The 8,285-nt window shown below is 41.4% G+C and overlaps 1 long non-coding RNA gene across 1 annotated transcript; it reads right to left on the bottom strand.

The window, feature by feature from the left end:
• Nucleotides 1-294: 294 nt before the first annotated feature.
• LOC138919797 (uncharacterized) lies at nucleotides 295-1,881 on the bottom strand. The gene is made up of 2 exons (XR_011430377.1): nucleotides 1,689-1,881; nucleotides 295-1,072 (listed from the first exon to the last, which is right to left on the bottom strand). It is a non-coding gene; the product is annotated as an uncharacterized lncRNA (long non-coding RNA).
• Nucleotides 1,882-8,285: the final 6,404 nt, after the last annotated feature.

Below are 8,285 nucleotides of genomic sequence, written 5' to 3' on the forward strand. Positions count from 1 at the left end.
ATTATATTGTCCCTCTAAATGAAAGCACTACCATCAGAAGGTCTAAGATTTGGAACTACATATCCACCCATTTGTAGGCCAGGTAGGAATACAGCCTTGTTAAAGTCCTAGAGCAATGGACCAAGTTGCAGGTGGGGGGGACCATATCAGGATAGGAAATGACCACTTGTTGCTTTCAGATTGCTCAAGGCATTTGTGGGTTCCTTCCCCAATTCTGCGTATACTGGGTCATCAGAGAAAAGGGACTGTTGATCCATTCTTGAAGATGATATAGTAAAACACCACAGGATTTACTTTTTTAAATTATTATTTTTACTTAACTTTTTATTTTAAAATAATTTCAGACTTACAGAACAATTGCAAAAGAGTACAAAGAATTCCCATACACTTTTCATCCGTATTCCCCAAAAGTTATTTAACTGCCTTTCACTTATCATTTACTCTTCACACATGCGTGCGTGCGCGCGCGCACACACACACACACTTCTGAAATTTTGAGAGCCAGGTGCAGACATGATGCCCCCTTACCTGTAAATTCCTCAGTGTATGTTTCCTAAAAACAAGGACTTTCTCTTTTATAACCACAGTATAATTTTCAAAATCATGAAATTAACATTAGTACAATGATGTTACATAATCTGTAGACCTTATTCACATCTCACAAGTTGTTTCAATAATGTCCTCTATAGCAAAAAAAAAAAAAAAAAAAAAGAAAAGAAAGAAAAAGAAAAGAAATTCACAGCATAAAACATAGCATATTGTTATCAGGTGTCTTTAGTCTCCTTTAACCTGGAACCATTCTGTAGTCATGTTGACTTTTGTGACTGTGCCCTTTTTTGAAGAGAACAGGCCAGTTTTTTGTGGAATGTCCCTCAGCTTGGTTTTATCTGATGTCTCCTCAGGATCAGATTCAGGTTGTGTGTTTTGGGCAGGAATGCCATGAGAGATGCTGACTCCTTCTCAGAGCTTCGCGTCAGGAGGCGTTGATGCTCACGTTACCCTGTCATGGATGAGGTCTTCTTTCATCACTTGGTCAGGTGCTGCCTTTCAGTTCTTCCCCACTGTGAAGGTACTATTGCCCCCTTTGTAATTAACAAGTATCTCGGGAAAAAATACTTTGTGAGAAGGTATTTAAATATCCTGTTTCTCAGCACAATTTAGCTCACTAGTTTTAGCAACCATTTTAAGGTCCTTGCCTGGGACATTTATTACTCTGGTGATGGCCAAATGGTGATTTTTCTCATTCCGTTTTTCCTTCTACATTTTTTATTGGAATTCTACACCACTGAATTTCTAATGACATTCCAGAAAGACTTTATCTGTAAAAGAGAAAATATCTGGGCTAATCTAACTCCCTAGGAGATAAAACCTACACTCTCCCCTCCCCTTAATCCCAGAGCCCAGGTACTCAGCTAAGTGGCTTATCTGTCTATATTTAACACAGTGGAAATATACAGAGCTGTTGGAAGTTGTTCCTAAGGCTGCTTTCTATTTGAGGTAACAAAATTGCTAACTCTCTCTGAGATCCTTCTCTCCTTGAGTTTATGCTACACTTTTTCTCATAAAGTTTTGGTCTTATTCTCTCTTTCCCAGCCCTCTCCCAATACACACACACACACCCCTTAGAACCTGACTTTTAAAGCTGGTGAGGCAAAAGCTGTCTTCTAAACATTAAAGACTCTACTCACCTCAAACCTCTGTCAGGGCACAGCTGCCGAGTTGACATTCTGCAGGCCCACTCACTCCCTTTACTTCTAGCTCAGGGCTCTCGATTATCTGCTATCCAGTCTTAAAACTCAGACACTCAAGATGAATCTAATTCAATTCTCTCTCTCTCCAGTGTAAAAGGAGTCAACTGGTTGTTCACAATTTCTCATTCTTGAAATGCCTTTTAAAAATAGAACCTATAACAGACCTCTCCCGCCCTAGGCTCCTGAAGTACAAAGTTATGCTTGGGACTTCTCCCCAGTTACTTCCCTCAGATTTCTGACCTTCATCTCAACTGTCCTCATCTGTAAGAACCATTCTTTCCCTGGAATGCTCACTCTCCGCACTGTATACATCAGAAGATCCTTAGATTATTCCAATAACTTGTTGTATATTTTTCAGGGAAACCAATTTTTACTTAAACCAAAGAAGCAATGGACAAGATTGGCCAGCTTCCAAGAAAACCATTTCTCCTGGTTAATAGACTATATTACTTTTAATATTAAGAAACTGGATATTTTTTGCCTTATAGTATTACGCCTCTCTCAAGCAGAATGGGCGCCTTTTAGGAACCATCTTCCCGTACCAAATGCATGGCACAGTTGCTTGTTCCTAGGAGGAGGGATACATTTATAACTGATCTTTTGTCATAAGTCTTTAGCTGGAAATAGAAATGGTAGAACTGCTGAATAAAACTGCCTTCTCCCAGAGGAACTTCTGGGGAATTAAGTCACTAGTTAGTACCAGAAACGACTACCTTCAGAGAAACTCTGAATTTCTCCTAAGTGACCTTGCTTCTTTATGAGGAAATGTTGAGAAATGATATTTTCTTCTCCCCATTTAAAATCCCCAAATGACAGAATTTTCTTGCCTTATCCTTGAATAGGATAAGGAACAAAAACTCTTCATTAACAGCTTTTGGCCAGTCTGGGAACATGAGGCTTATGTTCCATGGAAACTTGCTAGATCAAAGCCTTTCTGGAACTCTGGATCTAGGGACATCCACTGTAGCAGCATTGAGCCACAGCGACATGTCACCAAACTTCTGTTAACTGATACGGTATTTCCAAATATTGACTGATGAAATAGACTCAACAGCTCTGTAAATTATATGATAATTTATTCTAGGCACTTTGGACATAGACACAAACACCTTGGCAAAACGCACCTGTAAGTTCAGATATTATAATAGATAGCAGGTAAGAAAAAGATGTGACCTATAGGAATTCAGGGTTGAATATTTTAACTCTAGCCTTCTCTTCTGTGGCTATGGTTTTAGAAGTTTCAATCACTATTGTTGGAGGAAGGACTACCCATATGGTGTCTGTACAACAAAACACTGGGGGCAACAACAAAACACTGACTTTCCGTCAGTTGAGTTAGAAAGGACATTGATAAGCAACAGGCATTAGAGACTTAGATTAAATCTTGAAAAACACCATAAGCAAGGTGGGAAAATTTGAACATCAATAAGAATAGTAATTGCAATGGAATGAAATATATTGTATATTAAAATTCACAAGTTTATAACGATTCCAAAACAAACAAACAAAACAGAACCAATGGTCATGTTTGGAGATTGGAGCCAGGGGACTCATTTTTCTAAAAGTTGGTATAAAAGGAAAGAATCAAGCACTTATCCTATCTTTCCTGCTTGCACTGTGCCTCAGTCTAACCAAATCACTGATGGAGGAATTTTATAGAAGAATTTCAGATAAGAATGAAGAAGGAATGATAAAATAAATAACTTCAGTGCTTTGCCACTGCAAAAATAAGGGATTTAGGCAATTGTATTAGTGACTCTGCAAAACTATTAGGTGACAGGCTAATGGAGAACTTTAAAATAGATGGATCAACCTGGCAACACTTGAATTCACCTATCAATCTTAATATATCCGAAAGAGAAGCAACCCAATGTTATTTTGTCTTGTGATGAGATGCAAGAAGAAATATACCATACAGCCTGTAAATCATTCTTAACAAAAACTTGCACCTGATTCTTATTAAGCTTCTAGATTTAACTACTAGTATACTGGAAATGTAGGGATGGAGGAACATGTTAAACAACACCATAGAGATGCAGTCAGCCAAATCCAGAATGTCGGAAACTCTACAAGGCAAATAACCCAATTTCTGCAACAAACAGATCACAAGAAAAAAACTAGAGACCGGGAACCTATAGATTAAAAGACATCTATGAGAAGCATCAAACAAATGTGATGTGTGGACTTTAGGATCCTGACTCAAGCAAAGCAGTTATGTGAAAACAAGACATGCACTAGATCATCAGAGACATCTGAACACCAATTGGATATTTGATAGTATGAAGTAATTATTTATAATATTTAGGTGTGATAGTGGTATTATGTTTTTAAAAGACTCGTCTTTTACCAATACTTATTAAAGCCTTTACAGATAAAATTATGTCTTTAATTTGCTGCCAAATAATCTACTGGGTAGAGAAGTGGGTAGGAGTGTTTATGACACACGACTTGTTATGAGTTGATAGTTATTGAAGCCATCTGATAGGTAAGTGAAGGTTCATTATATACTTTCCATAATACAAATACCTTAGCATTAGTCCTCTCAAAATCAGGGTGCTTTTCTTTCTCTGATAAATAGATCGTTTTTGTAATAGAACACCTACTTTTGACAAATCAGTTACTACATTTTTAATGTTCCCGTGTTTGCATATATATGTGCAATAATTTGAGAACGAGTAAAACAAACCCTGAAGAGACATGTATCTCCTCCAGGCAGAATTCATGTTAATCCTCATACTATCCCTGAAGCCAGGGGCTGATTTTTCTTACCGTCTGGCCAGGTCAGTGAACAGCTGATATTATACCAGCATGTGGACTGTGAGCCCCCTGGCTGGACTGTGGAAGACTCTTTCACATTCACAGCATCCTCCCCACCAGCAGCTCTGGGCCCTGAAGAGTTTCATATTACTATTTCATATGAAATTAATGAACCTGGTCAGCAGAGTTGTCTGCTTGTAAATACGGGTAGAGCCACCAAGATGTGGTCAGTGCCTTATCTGTAATATTAAAGTATGGACAATTTGGAAATAAATCTTTCTGTTTTTAATTGTCAATGCCATGATACCAACCATTGAAATAAAACTTACGTGGTTATAAAAATTTGTTATTTCTTTACACGTGCTCTTACTCTGGGCCTCTTCTCTTTCCTCTCCTGAGCCTTAATAGTTGTAGTGGGGGAAGGATGGCAAATTAGCATTAAAGAATTTTATTTGTACCTCCAGAGGGGGACTTCACCATGCCCATGACCGAAAACTGTTGATAGAAAATGAAAATGACAAATAGGGAAAGTTCTTGAAAGGAAAGGGGTATTGAAAGCTGCACCTGTCTCCCTGGCAAGGGAAAGTCCAGTAGGAGGTAAGCTAGGACATTAACATTTTACAAGTGAATCTCAAGGTTTTAGAACCCCTTGCCTGAAATGTTGACTTAATGTGGGTGTGTGTATTTAAATTTTAATGTTTTCATATGCTTTGGGTGACAATGCTAATTTAGGTCCTTGAGCAACCAAGGTTTTTTAAATAGTCCACTGTGACAGGCAAATTCAAGGGAGAAAGAGCTTTATCGTGGTCATCTGAAAGTCCTAATGAAATGCCACTTTGTTCTTTTGTTTAACAAGGGCTGCTGTTGAGCAGGGATACAAAGTTCTCATTGACCAATCTAAGTTAGATGCTTCCAACCTCTTAATGAAATTGCCCGAATCTCAGCGCTCTTCCTATGAAATCTGGTTCCAGGTTACATCTCTTCCTCATCATGGAGCCCTTATGGTTGGAGAGATAAATACTACCAAAGGAAAACCCAATTTCTCCCAGTATATATTTAGTAAATTTGCAATCACATACCTTCACGATGACTCTGAATCACTGGCTGATAACTTTACCTTTGCCATTTGGCCAAACCAAAAGAGCAAGCCCACCACCAAGCCAGAGGCTGACTTTCTCAAAGAGATGTTTAACATTACCATCTCTCCTGTTAATGATCAGGCACCAGAATTAAAGACAAAAGGGCTTTGGTTGAAAGTTCTGCAGGGCAAGAGGTTGGTTGTGGGACCTGAAAAACTGAAAGTGGAAGATCTAGACAGTCCTCAAGAGGAGGTCAGAGAGATCATCCGTAATCCTAATAATGGCTTTTTGTCAATGGCTCACCATCCAGACACACCTGTTCACCATTTCACACAAGCTGACATTGATAACTCTCAGGTGTGGTTCGTATGAGACGTAGGCCAATCCTTCAGGGTGACTGATGGCTAACACTGCCCACTCTACAAGCTCTTCCGCCTGGATGTCATCTCCATCTTCATCACCCTTGTGAACCTCATTGACCTACTTCTCCCACACGGCCAGACAACCATCCCTGTCACCAATGTTCACCTGTCAGCAGAGACCAATGGGAGGAACCCTCAAATCCCTTACAAGGTAACATGGCCTCTCCGACATGGGCATCGGCTCATTGAAAACCAGGTGGTCAGCTTTGGACAGGGGGATCTGGATTCAGGAAGGTTCTCTTACCACATGACAAACTTCACTCCCTCAGAGGACCAGCTACAGTTCTCAGTATTTACATCAGAAAGCAACCTGACAGGACAAACACTGAGCATCAGAGTGCAGCCTTTAGTGTGGATTATGTCAGACCTGACAATTGCCAACAGAGTGGCTCGTCAGCTGAGAAGAAAGGACCTTGATGCTACTGAACTTGCTAATAGGACTAACAGTGATCCCAAATTTGAAGTGACAGAACCCCAGTCCATGGAAGACTTGTATGAAGAGTGGGCTGTGGCACTATGATAGAAGATGCTACTCTATTCATTCAAAGGGACATTGACCAAGGACTGTTGATGCTTGATCCACATGCCAATCTAACGGGTACCAATATGCTGAATGACTCTTTCACTTTCTTTCCTCCAGGCAGACTACATACAGCCAGTGATAGGTTATCTCCCCTTCACCATAGTGCCACCAGACCCCTTACTTTTGCAAAATTTTACTCCTGATGTTTCTTTATTAGTCACTGCAGGTAACCGTATGACTTCAGATCTCAGGAAAAGCCTATGGTTTCCTCAGGACCCACAACACAGAGAGAAACTCTGGGGAAGCAGGCCCAGACCAGATGGGAGGAAGCAGATCCCTGGGGACACCACAGTGGAGAAGAGCCTACTATAGATGTCAAAGCCTCTTCTACCAGGGTCATTGGGCCACTAGGTGCCACCAAAGCCAGCCTTGGGGCACCCACCCAGCCCAGGGAGAGCAGTTACTCTCTGATGGTCATTGTACCTATGGCCACAATGGTCTGCCTGTTGATAGTAACTGCAGTGGCCTTTTGTGTCTGGCTGCTGGGCTGGAAGGTAAGAAAAAGCAAAACCTCTTATCAAGCCCCAGACCAACCAGGAACCCACACCCCCAAGTCCAAGGCCAGAAAGGAGCATCACTGTTCCCACCGTCACAGTGATGTCCCTTCTAAAAAGCTCCAGCAGTCCCCCAGTCAGTCTGTCAGGGCCCCGCAATATGAGCACACGGCCTCTCCAGTCACTGAGCAAGTGGAAGAATGTGCTTCTTGGGGGACACGGGTGAATCTGGATCCTGACATGGTCAAGCTCTGCCTACAAACCAACCCCACACTGAAGCACAACCAGTGCTAGGTATAGACTGAGGGCTCTTGTTTCTTACTGACCACCTACTGTGTTCCAGGTACCACTATAGGCACTGGGATAGTCAAAGGCGAAGAAAAGCTGGTTGGATCCATTACAAAAAGCCTGGCCCTGCCAGTCACTCAGTGCTCAGTTATGGCCCCGCGTTTAGATGTTGGCGGGTGATTATTGTAACTTCTGTACAACACTCATCTTATGGGCTGTCCACAATGGGCTTTGTATGTCCTCTTCTGGACCTGACTCTCTGAGTGTACACAAAATGTTGTCAATATTTACACCCTTTACCGAGGTGCTACAGAACATGCTGGCCCAACTGGCAACAGCGGTGTTAACTCAGGCACTAAAATTAGTGGCGGAAGTCTCCGAATACTTTTCACTGAGGATTCGCTCTCTCTGAGTGAGTCAGCAGGAAGTGCAGGAACTGTTTCAGCAAGGAGAAGAGGTAATTTCTCAAATCAGTTAGTTTGTTTTTAGTGTTTTTCTGTAATGTCTTTTCCTCCTTGGAGTCTCTTGTTTCCACTTCCTGATGCAAGAAATGCTAGGTGCTCCGGAGAGCAGGGCAGCCCGGCCCTCTTTGAAGGTATTCACTGAACATATTATGTTTCATCAAGAGGTTTTGTCTATTTTGATTTGTAAAATCAAACCTACAGTACAGGGGCCGACCCGTGGCCAAGTGGTTAAGTTCACACGCTCTGCTTCGACGGCCTGGGGTTTACCTGTTCAGATGCTGGGTGCAGACCTGCACACCACTCATCAAGCCATGCTGTGGTGGCATCCGACATAGAAGAACCAGAATGACTTACAACTAGGATTTACAACTATGTACTGAGGTTTTGGGGAGGAAAAAAAAAAGAAGAGGAAGACTGGCAACAGATGTTAGCTCAGGACCAATCTTC

This window comes from Equus caballus, chromosome 21 (assembly GCF_041296265.1).
Source record: "Equus caballus isolate H_3958 breed thoroughbred chromosome 21, TB-T2T, whole genome shotgun sequence".
NCBI lineage: Eukaryota > Metazoa > Chordata > Mammalia > Perissodactyla > Equidae > Equus > Equus caballus.